The following is a 12,135-nucleotide window of genomic DNA, read 5'->3' on the forward strand; positions in this document are numbered from 1 at the left end:
AAATCTATACTGAAAGCTGTAGATTCTTCTACTATATTGCTGCTTTATTTTTGACAGTTTCAGAGACTTCTAAGGATTTACAGGTCCCCTCCTCCTCTACTATTTATTTTTTTCTAAATAGAGCCACTTCTTCAGACTCTTCTAAAGTTTCTTCACAGTAGTTACTTAAGCTGGCTTGTCTATTTTCCTCTCAGTAGTTTTCAAGTGCTTAGAGATATAGTCTTTAACTTATAAAATCCTTTCAAAAAGTAATAGGTTTCAAGAGAGTTTGTAGCCCATCGAAGAGTAGTAAGAAGCAGCTCTAGAGAATGTAAACTGTATCCAATATATAAGGTGATGGTAATATTTTAGCAATTTTGTAAGCTATTTTATTAAATAAACACATTGGAAACAATTCTGGATATTTTTTAAAAGCATGTAATTTTACCACTTGAATTCAATAATGATTAGTGTCTTAGGATAATTTTCATCCTCAACGCATTTTTACACTTCTCTCTCTCTGAATTTCCTTCCAGTGTGGCATTCTGCTGTTTCACTTAAGAGCACATAAACATTTTTCCATGGTGTTTCGTATTTCCCATGAACATAAGTTTAACGACTGAAGAATATTCCAGTGGTTTATTTAATTATTCCCTTTTTGAAGCATTTTAAGATTATTTTCTATTTTTTCTCTGCAAGTACTTCTGTAATAAACATATGGTATATAAAAGTTTTCCCCACATTTTGAACTCTTTATAATAGTTTCTTGTAAGTAAGATTACAGGGTCAATGGACATGAACACTTTTATGGCTCTTAATGCTTATAATCAAATTGCTTTCTAAGAGGTTGTACCAATTTACAGTGCTACTAACTACATATGAAAATCAGTCATTTAGGGCCATCTTAAATTTAGGCAATTCTCAATGATGCTAGTTTATGCATTTCTGTATTTCCAGTTTTTAATGGCATTATCTGTAATAGGGAATAATTAGGATATTAGTAAACAGACCACACAATCTGCTTTTGTTTCCCACCAAATCTGTATAGTAAATACAGTTGACCCTTGAACATTTTGGGGGTTAGGCACACCAGCTCCTCCTGCACTTGAAAGTCCTTGTATAACTTTTGACTCCCAAGAACTTACCTAATAATAGATTACTGTTAACTAAAAGCCTTACTGATAACACAGACTGTTGATTAACAAGTAATGTGTATGCTATATGTATTACCTACTGTATTCTTACAATGAAGTAAGCTAGAGAAAAGAAAATGTTGTTAAGAAAATTATAGCTTTTTTTTCACTGGCAAGATGGCTGAAAAGGAACAGCTCCAGTCTGCAGCAATCAGCAAGACCAATGCAGAGACAAACCACTGCTCAAGGAAATAAGAGAGGACACAAACAAATGGAAAAACATTCCATGCTCATGGATATTAAGAATCAATATCCATACTGCCCAAAGTAATTTATAGATTCAATGCTATCCCCATCAAGCTATCATTGAATTTCTTCATGGAACTAAAAAAAGCTACTTTAAATTTCATATGGAACCAAAAAAGAGCCCATAGAGCCAAGATAATCCTAAGCAAAAAGAACAAAGCTGGAGGCATCACGCTACCTGACTTCAAACTATACTATAAGGCTACAGTAACCCAAACAGCATGGTATTGGTACCGAAACAGATATATAGACCAATGGAACAGAACAGAGCCCTCAGAAATAACACCACACATCTACAACCATCTGATCTTCAACAAACCTGACAAAAACAAGCAATGGGGAAAGGATTCCCTATTTAATAAATGGTGCTGGGAAAACGGGCTAGCCATATGCAGAAAATGGAAACTGGACCCCTTCCTTATATCTTACACAAAAATTAACTCAAGATGGATTAAAGACTTAAGTATAAAATCTAAAACCATAAAAACCCTAGAAGAAAACCTAGGCAATACCATTCAGGACATAGACATGGGCTAAGACTTCATGACTAAAACACCAAAAGCAATTGCAATGAAAGCCAACATTGACAAATGGGATCTCATTAAACTAAAGAGCTGCTGCTCAGCAAAATGTAACTATCAAAATCTAACTATCATTAGAGTGAACAGGCAGCCTACAGAAAGGGAGAAAATTTTTGCAATTTATCCATCTGACAAAAGTCGCATGTCCAGAATCTACAAGGAACTTAAACAAATTTACAAGAAAAAAACAACCCCATCAAAACGTGCACCAAGGATATGAACAGACACTTTTCAAAAGAAGACATTTATGCGGCCAAGAAACATGAAAAAAAGCTCATCATCACTCGTCATTAGAGAAATGTGCATCAAAACTACAATGAGATACCATCTCACACCAGTTAGAATGGCGATTATTAAAAAGTCTGGAAACAACAGCTGCTGGCAAGGATGTGGAGAAATAGGAATGCTTTTACACTGTTGGTGGGAGTGTAAAGTAGTTCAACCATTGTGGAAGACAGTGTGGTGAATCCTTAAGGATCTAGAACCAGAAATACCATTTGACCCAGCAATCCCATTACTGGGCATATCCCCAAAGGATCATAAATTATTCTACAATTAAGACACATGCACATGTATGTTTATTGCTGCACTATTTACAATAGCAAAGAATTGGAACCAACCCAAATGCCCATCAATGATAGACTGGATAAAGAAAATATGGCACATATGCACGATGGAATACTACACAGCCATAAAAAAGAATGAGTTCATGTCCCTTGCAGGGACATGGATGAAGCTGAAAACCATCACCCTCAACAAACTAACACAGGAACAGAAAACAAAACAATGCATGTTCTCACTCATAAGTGGGAGTTGAACAATGAGAACACACGGACACAGGGAGGGGAACATCATGCAGTGGGGCCTGTCGGGGGCTTAGACGGTTGGGGGAAAAGGGAGGGAGAGCATTAGGACAAATACCTAATGTATGCGGGACTTAAAACCTCAATGACAGGTTGATAGTTGCAGCAAACCACCATGGCATATGTATACCTATGTAACAAACTTGCACCTTCAGCACACGTATCCCAGAACTTAAAGTAAAATAAATAAATAAATAAATAAAATTATAAGGAAAAGAATATATTAACATATTTACTATTTACTAAGTGCAAGTGGATCATCATAATCATCTTCCTCCTTGTCATCTTCACATTGAGTAGGCTGAAAAGGAAAAGGAAGAGGAGGGGTTCATCTTTCTGTGTCAGGGTTGGCAGAAGAAAATTTACACAAAAGTGGACTAGGGCAATTCAAACCCATGTTGTTCAAAGGTAGACTGTACATTTAAAAGCAAAACATTTAACTGCCACCTCCTACACACTCCTCTACATGTTGGAAGAGTAGGTTTTATGTAGTATATTAGAAATGCTTTCAGGGTCCTTGTCTAGTCCACACTGATTCTTTGTGAGTTGCCAAGGATGGGTTCTTCCAGGCAAATTTTATGATGCTGGCTTTCTCCTTCCCAGCAATCTCATGGAAAAAGATTGCTACCTGAACCAGATTCCCTCTTACAAGGTCTAGAACTAAGAGATAGAAGCTCTGAGTCAGTCTACATTTTCTCTGCAACTGAAAGTTCATGAAAATTCAGGAACTGGAGGGCATAATATACAAAAGAGCATCAGAGAGAGGGTTTCTTTAGAAAGAAACAGAGGCAAGAGACACATTGGGGAAAGAGATAGAAAATGAAAGACTTCTTTGGTCCCTTTTGGCTTTCTGGTTTCCACATTCAGTCCCTGGTGTCCCAGGCTATTATTCCTATCTAGTAATTTATGACATAGTCAGATATTAGTTTAATAAATTTCTTTTTGCTTAAACAAGCTTGAGGTACCCTTTATTACTTGTGACCAAAGGATCCTTGACTCAGGCAGGCAGATAATAAACTGTGAAAGACAGCAGGTGCTTCTGCTGAGTCAGCTTGCCTCCCTCTGAGTCACTCTCCCCAACCCACACCCCAGAACTGCTGCCAAGAGCCAAAGACTGGCTGCTGTTCCCTTGCCTCCTGGGACCACAAATTTTGGGTTATAATGTACAGTCCGTAGCTCCCTGTGAGATCAGACTGAGGCTGGAACTTCTGAAATTGTACCCTTGCTCGGTTTATTTCTCTTTTCTGTCCAGCTTCTTCCTCTCCCTTACCAGTTACTTCTAGGAACATTTACCTTATAAATCAATTGCACTCAGATCCTTGGCTACTAGTCTGTATCTGCGATAATTCCACCTAAGACAATGGTTCATCCTGCAAACGCTAGGAAGAGAGTACTTGTACACAGTAAAGTAAATGAGCTGCCAGGTATAATTCTGCATTATTGGAAAATCAAATTAAATCTGATATGTTAAATATCAGCTAGTCTTCTTACTAATAAGGAAATGATATGGCATGTTTTATTGCGGGATCTGGCCAGTAGCCCACAATGAAATGGGACTCTTTCTTTGTTCCCAGGCAGATCGGCAGGACGAGAAATAATGGACACACACAAGATAGTGAAAGCTGGGTCCAGGGGGGTCACCGCCTTCTGGTCCTGTGATGCCGCCAATGCACTGGGTATACCAGCATTTATTATTAAGTTTAGTGAGGGCGGGGTAGGTTAGTGAGGGATTTAGGGTCGTTTGATTATGAGGTGAGATGGTCACATGGGGATGAAGTAATTCTTTAACATAACATCAGTATGCAGAAGTACAGTATACAGAGATAAGAATTTTCAATATAGTGTGTGTGTCAGCAATTTCTAACAGAGTCTTAAAACAGAAACACAGTCTATCCATAACCTATGATTAGCAAGATATTAATCAGCAGTAACAGTTGCAGCAAAAGCTGGTTGCGAACAATCAATAGAAACAGGAAGTTAAGCTAGACAACTGGTTAGACCACAAATTCTCAGAAGGGAGTGTGCCTTAACCCTAAAGAGACCTAGAAGAGCTGTGGCAAGATAAGGGCTTTTATAGCCCTATCTTATCCATATGAACAGGCGCCCCGCATGTGTCTGCTTATAGGCTCTCCACAAGGGTCGCATTCCATTCCCAGAGCTATGAATATCTACTTTTCTGGGATAGGAATCTTGGTGATGTGAAACCTCCCTGACTGCACGTTCATTTATAGGCTCTCTGCAGGGGGAAGCACATCATGCGCTGTTGGCTCATTCTGGCAGCCCAACCTGGCATTGTCTTTACACAATCCTGCATGCAATTTTGTATTTACAATAATCAGGAGCATTTCATCTTTTATTCCATAGCAATAGTTTCAGGGCATCTCCCTACAGCGTTTGCACTGAAATATGTATCTGTTTGGGGACCTAGAATAAGATTTGATGAATGGCACATCCTGTGTTCTGGTGTAACCTATTATACAATCATTGTAATGTCAAACATACTCTGGGTAAGAATCATACAAATAATCAGGGGCCAGCTAAGTTATTTAACTATATATTATACTATTCATAGTAAAACATTATATATACACCTTTACTTTTAAAATTACTTTCTCATATGTCAGAAAAATTCTGTACTGTAAATTGCTTTTCAAAAGTCATAGAGCCAGTGATAGCCAGTGTGTTTTAATTCAAACTCTTGAATTGTTTCTCTAAGTCATGATGCAAATTAATGAAAGTTATTTTCTGTTGTAGTTATTGTATCACAAATAATGGGTTCACCAGTGAAGAACATGTTCAAAGGTTTCAAGGTAAGCTGGATAATACATGAAAAAGAGAGCATGTTCCTTGCTGTCAAAGAGCTTACAGTGTAATGAAGATAGCAATTTGATTTGTCTTAGTTGTATTTATTTTTGTGTTCACTTACACCATGAGTAATCTCATATCTTTATTTGGGTAGCTTTTTTTTTTTCAAGAAATGATAGTCTGCATTAATAAGACTGAGAAGACTGATTTAATACTGTTTAATCATTAGTGTTTGATTTTAATGGGTTACTACTTTCCTCCTTGGTAATGAGGCACAGTTGCATGCAAGGTTTTTATTCTGTCTTAATCCTGTAAGTCTCAGAAATACTGAATAAACCTAATCTAAGTACTTTCCTAATTTTGAGTGTAGAGTCTATCCAGAAAAAAGCTAAACTTCTAGAGAAGTCTGAATTTCAATAAGTTTTAAAAATTTCTTGCTGAGTCCTTATTTTCTAAGCTTTAAGACCTGTGAATAAATATGATGTCATGAAAATACAACTCTGGTGAAAAGTGCCAGCCCTTACCCATGTTAAGAGAGGATGATACTTTAAGCCAAGAGCCTATTCCCTCTTCGAATCTCTCTCTGCTTTATTCTTCTAACCACAGATGCAGCCTCCCTCTCTATGCATCTTCCTCCACTTAATCTCTATTCCACCTCTGGGCCATCACTTTGAAATACACAGTATCTGGAAAAAAAGGCCTCAAGAGAAGATATGATTCCTCAACATATTTTATAGGTGAATCTACAGGAGGAAGAAATAAAATTTTTTAAAAGCCCAAGATTTAATGAAAATGGGAACAAATCATAGTAGAATGCAGTTTCATGTATGAGCTACAAGCACATTAAGGAACATTGAAGTCGAGTGTGCTTTATATTCCTAATGTCTTGAGCACACTGTGATTTAAAATAGCTATTAAAGATTATGCAAAATGTGCAAAATTAATGTGCAACGATTTTACTTTTGGTGAGTCTCCTTTTTTATTTTAATGCCCTCTACCTTCTTGCCTTAATTTCCCTATCCTGTCAGTTAGCTTGAGTTCAGAAATAGAAAGTCAACTTATTTGACCTTATAATGGTCAAGTTTAACTTGTTAATAGGAACTGCATGGTATAGTGAAAAGAGACAGATGCTTTGAAGTCATAAAAAAGAGTTTCAAATTCTAGCTCTGTCACATACTGTTTTTCCTTACACAAGTTGTCTCTTTGGTTATTCTGGCTTTCATAGATAAGTAGGTGTAATACCCACTTGTTTGTTTGCAGTTATTGTGAGGCTTAAGCAAGATAATGCACGTAAAGCATGTAAAATGCCTTGCACAGTGCCTAAAATATAAAGTGTCAATGGCTCTTTAAACAATATAACATAATTTTTAGCAATCCTTATCATTTGATTACAGATAATTCTTGGTAAAATATTCATTATAATTAAAAAATATACATATTATAAGCAAATTAAAGGAGAGGAATACATTTTCTTTGCAACTACTCCTCTCAATTCCTTAGAGCATCTTAATCATATTGTAAGTTCCTGATAAATAAGCATCATATTTTGGATTATGAAAAGAAATTATAAATTACATATGTATATGGGATTTTTTTATATTTTAAGATTTTCATGAAGTCCCATTGTAAAAAGACATTAGCGAAGAAAACCTAGCGAAATCTAAGTTTAGAGTTCAGAGTAATGTACCAATGTTGGCTTCTTATTCGTGACAAGTGTACTATAGAGATATATACTATTAAAAATAGGAGGACTTGGATGAGGAATGTATGGAAACTCTGTATGATTTTTGCAACTTTTCTCTAAATCTGACATTATTCTATATAAAACACTAATTTTTTAAAAAAGTCTTCTTCCCAACCAAAACTAAAAATCTCCAGGCACCCTGCTCAAAGGTAACTACTAAATATTTCCATCAACACACAAACACACACACACACACACACACAGAGTGAAGTGATAATCTTCAGGAAAATTCCCAAAAGAGCTCTAAGGAACCACCCCTCTTTTATTGCCAAACAGCCACATAATTATTTTTACTTCTTGTGAACAATGATGAGAGGAAGGTAGATTATGATCACTTCTTTAAAGTAAGATATGCCAGACAAGCTTGTTGGGCCCTTTCCTCCAAGTTGTCTTTTAACTGCACTTAAGAAGATAAAAGCATATTTTTGAGTCCCTAAAGGTTTATTTATTTTGTTTTTTTAGGAATTCTGCTTTTTTGTTTTTTTTTTTATATTTATGTCTAATTAAATAGGTTAGGAAAAAACTCACCCCATTTGAATGCAAAATAAAAAAAGCACACGTTGTAATAGAATTCAGCATAGGCAATTCTTGTGATTGAATGTTAACAGGGGCCACCTACTCCAATCCCTGGGAAATTCAAGACATTGTCAGGACAATCAGCCACCTGCATTCCCTACCTCCATCATGCTGGGATCAGCTTTAGTCAACCCTTTGGGTGACTTGATTTGGTTATAAGCTATGGGCACTGTTCTGTCATTTGTCAGACAGGGGTGAGTATCAAGGTTAAGGCTCAGCATCAATCAATGATTCAAAACTCTTCTTACCTATAGGAAGAGGCCTAAAATTAGAGTTTGGATTACTTATCTATTTTTGCTCTCTGCATTTGAGATAAACTAAAGAGTTCATGAAACCCTTTGAATATTCTGTCTCTTAGTGCTATAAAATTTCCATGTCATTGTGATTTGTAAATCCAAATCACATTGACCAAGCAATCCCTGACACACAGAATGCATGAGGAATATTAATTGAATAAAGAATGGTTTCAGTCAGTCTCCACTGATGGGTCTTAACTTCGTTTCTTGTCCTTTACTGTTTAAACAATGCTTCAATGAACATCTGTCTATGTATCTATAAGTAGATGTGTGACATTTTTTGTAAAATAAATTCCTAGAAATATAATTGCTGGATATAAGAAAATATGCATTTTTTATTTTGATAAATAGTCTAATGACTTAATTATTTCTGAAATATTTGGCAAGTTTTAAAAGAGAAATTTTTGGACCTGGCTTTAAAAGCACTTACTAAAAAATTCAATTTGGAATCCTTTATGCTAATGGAGAAGGATGATCTCCTGGATAAGTCAAAGTTTGGTTACCCTTAAATCATTAGATTGAATTTCAGATCCTTTAGTTCACATGTATGGATAGATCTGTGTTTTTTTTGTTGGTGCTGGTGGATTTTTTTTTTTTATTTTTATTTTTTTTGAGACGGAGTGTTTTGCTCTTGTTGCCCAGGCTGGAGTTCAGTGGCATGATTTTGGCTCACCGCAATCTCTGTCTCCTGGATTCAAGAGATTCTCCTGACTCAGCCTCCCATGTAGCTGGGATTAGAGGCATTTGCCACCACACCTGCCTAATTTTGTATTTTTCCTAGGGACGGGATTTCTCCATGTTGGTCAGACTGGTCTCACACTCCCAACCTCAGGCGATCCGCCTGCCTCGGCATCCCAAAATGCTGAGATTACAGGCATAAGCGACCGCATCTGGCCGGATCTGTTGTTTTAAGCACATGTAGCAATTAAACCAAATACAAATATTGTCTATGCTAGTCTTAACTCCAGGAAACCTGGTAAATAACCTCTCTACTCAAAATTTTCTCCTGCAAGCCATATGATGTTGTAGATATACAGCTTTTCTCTCTACATTCATGTGAAGCACCAGACTGATTGGCAGTAGAATTCCTTATTTACTTATATTTTTTCTTTGACAGATGCTATTTAGTCTGGTGGTTAAGAGTATGAAATTTGGGGAGGCCAGAACTGAGATGAATTGTCATCTTTATCACATAACTGGCTATGTGACCTTGGAAGTTACTAAATTTCTCCGTGTTTAAAATGAGGATAATAATGTTTATGTCACAGTTTTAATGTAAAAAGTAAGTCAGAATATATGTATGTATACACAGACATATGATGGCTGTTGATAGTGCTAAGTATATAATCAGTGCTTAGTAAAGAGTAATTATTATTTTTGAGAACTCATAGGACTTTTAAATACAAGAGTATAATTTTGGTTTCTCCAGCAAAACACCTCCGAGAATGTTTGGGATCACCTTTACTGTTGTAGAACTAACATGGTAAATGCTTAATAAATCTCTCTCGTCTCCCCAAAAGCTTCAGTTTCTCTGAACTATTCTCTTCCGGACTAAACAATTGTTTTTGTTTGTTTCAAAATAAAATGGAAAGCAGAGGCACAGAAATGACAATATTTTTTAGATATGCCTGCCATTTAAACAATACATTCAAATACTGGCATTGAGTCTTCCTAAATGTGTAAACAAAATACACAAATGAAAGGCAGAGTTAACAAATTTGAAGAACTGCCTTGGGGTCATTTCAAAGACAGTACCATGTGGTTACGAATGTTTTCTGGATTAGTACATCAGTGCAAAGTCCATGACAGCAATCTGGGAAAGGTCTATAGCTTGGTAGCTGTTGGTCATGAAGGTTGCTGGAGATTCCTCCCCATAATCTGATGTGAGTCTGGTACCTGTGCAATACTGAAAAGGAACTTTGAACTACACCCTCCACATTAGGAGTCTATTTGATATCCAGAGCATCCATCCATATCCTGCTGGATCAGGACCTTTGCAAACCTGTGCTGAATTTGGAGCCTCTGCTGACAAAGTTCTTTCCTTGATGTTTTTGTTGTTGTTGTTTCTTTTAAATATATATATTCCTAAAAGAGATGAGCTTGAAATATATAGAAAACTGATATATTTCTCCCCTCTGGGAACCCTCTAAGAGCTGAAAGAGTTTAAACGTATGCTGACAAGCATTTACTTATGCTGTATCTATTTTTTCCTAAGACAAATAGTATCATACATATGAAAAGCAGTATGGATTTTCAAAGTATTTTATAATGCTTAAATACCTCATTTGTACCCATGCTGTTCTCAAGGAAGACTAAAGAGTCATTATTTTATCCATGGTACAAATGAGCAAAACTGAGGATTAGAGAGAATGGATTAACTTGCCCTAATAATAATATGCGCTATAAATAATAATGATACGGCCGGGTGTGGAGTGGCTAAAGTCTGTTACCCCAGCATTTTGGGAGGCTGAGGCGGGCAGATCATGAGGTCAGGAATTTGAGACCAGCCTGGCCAACACGGTGAAACCCCGTCTCTACTAAAAATACAAAAATTAGCCAGCGTGGTGGCTGGCGCCTGTAATCCCAGCTACTCAGGAGGCTGAGGCAGAAGAATGGCTTGAACCCAGGAGGCAAAGGTTGCAGTGAGACGAGATCATGCCATTGCACTCCAGCCTAGGCAACAAGAGCAAGACTCCGTCTCAAATAATAATAATAATCATACTGAACATTCTTGTTGCTTTGCAAAGTGCTTTCAGTTATTATTTATTTGATTCTGGGTGTCAATATTTTGGAGTGGATATTTTAAAACATAATCCCTTTTATACATTCCTATGAGGACTTTATCTTTCTAGACTCATCATTCTCCATCTCTTCCCCTCTCACTGAACTCTGCTCCATTTAGACCTAAATCTGGGGGCCTCATGCTTGTGTTTTTGCACATTGTGTTTTCCTGGCTTAGGGATCCTTCCACTCAAATAAATGTCACCTCTGTGAGGTTTACACTGAACACGCTGTTCAGATCTCCCCTAAGCACTCTCCACTCCTCTTTCTTGTCTCCTTACCGCTGACATGTACTCTATTTTACTTACCTATTTGTTTATCTAACATTTGCAGAAGCTAAGCTCCTTGAAGACAGAAATCTCTCTGATATTTCACCTCTGTGTTTTTAGTACTTTCAGATGTATGTACATAGTTGGTTAGTACATGTTTTTGAATGAAATTACCCTTCTTTCCCCCATAACTCCAACACATGCATCAGGCCCAGCATATACATCACTATTCCCTCAATCCCTTAAGGCTATATTAGGCAATTTACTGATTTCCCCCTAGGGTATACTCTGCATTCCCCATTATAGAGATTACAAAGTTGTCTTTACCCCTTCCTCCTTCCTAAAACAGCAAATGTCTGCTTCGCCTATTCCTCCAGTATCTACCAAAATGTCCAGTATCTAGCAATAACTTAACACATATTTGATAAATGATTGAAGGATTGAATGAAGGTCAGAATCCATCAAATGGTTACAATAGGACTTGAGCACAGATGAGATGCCAATACCTGTGTTTTCTTCATTATCTTATTTGACTCCTGGCATGGTCCACTGTTCTTTCCTTGATGCTTATTATGGCTGCTCTTAATCTGCTTCCTTTCCATGGGATAAAATGGTAAAGGAAGGACAGGAGCTATAGAAACAGCTGCTTCTAAGTGCATCAGATTGTGTTTCCTATATCTAAGACTTGGAAGGGGCTCTAAAGTTGGGTCTTTATGTAGTAGGGCTGAAAAAAATGTAACACTGAATAAATGCACACTGCACATTAAATCTCATTTAATTTTTGCATATAGCTTTGGAGGTA

Source organism: Gorilla gorilla, chromosome 4 (genome assembly GCF_029281585.2).
Source record: "Gorilla gorilla gorilla isolate KB3781 chromosome 4, NHGRI_mGorGor1-v2.1_pri, whole genome shotgun sequence".
Lineage (NCBI taxonomy): Eukaryota > Metazoa > Chordata > Mammalia > Primates > Hominidae > Gorilla > Gorilla gorilla.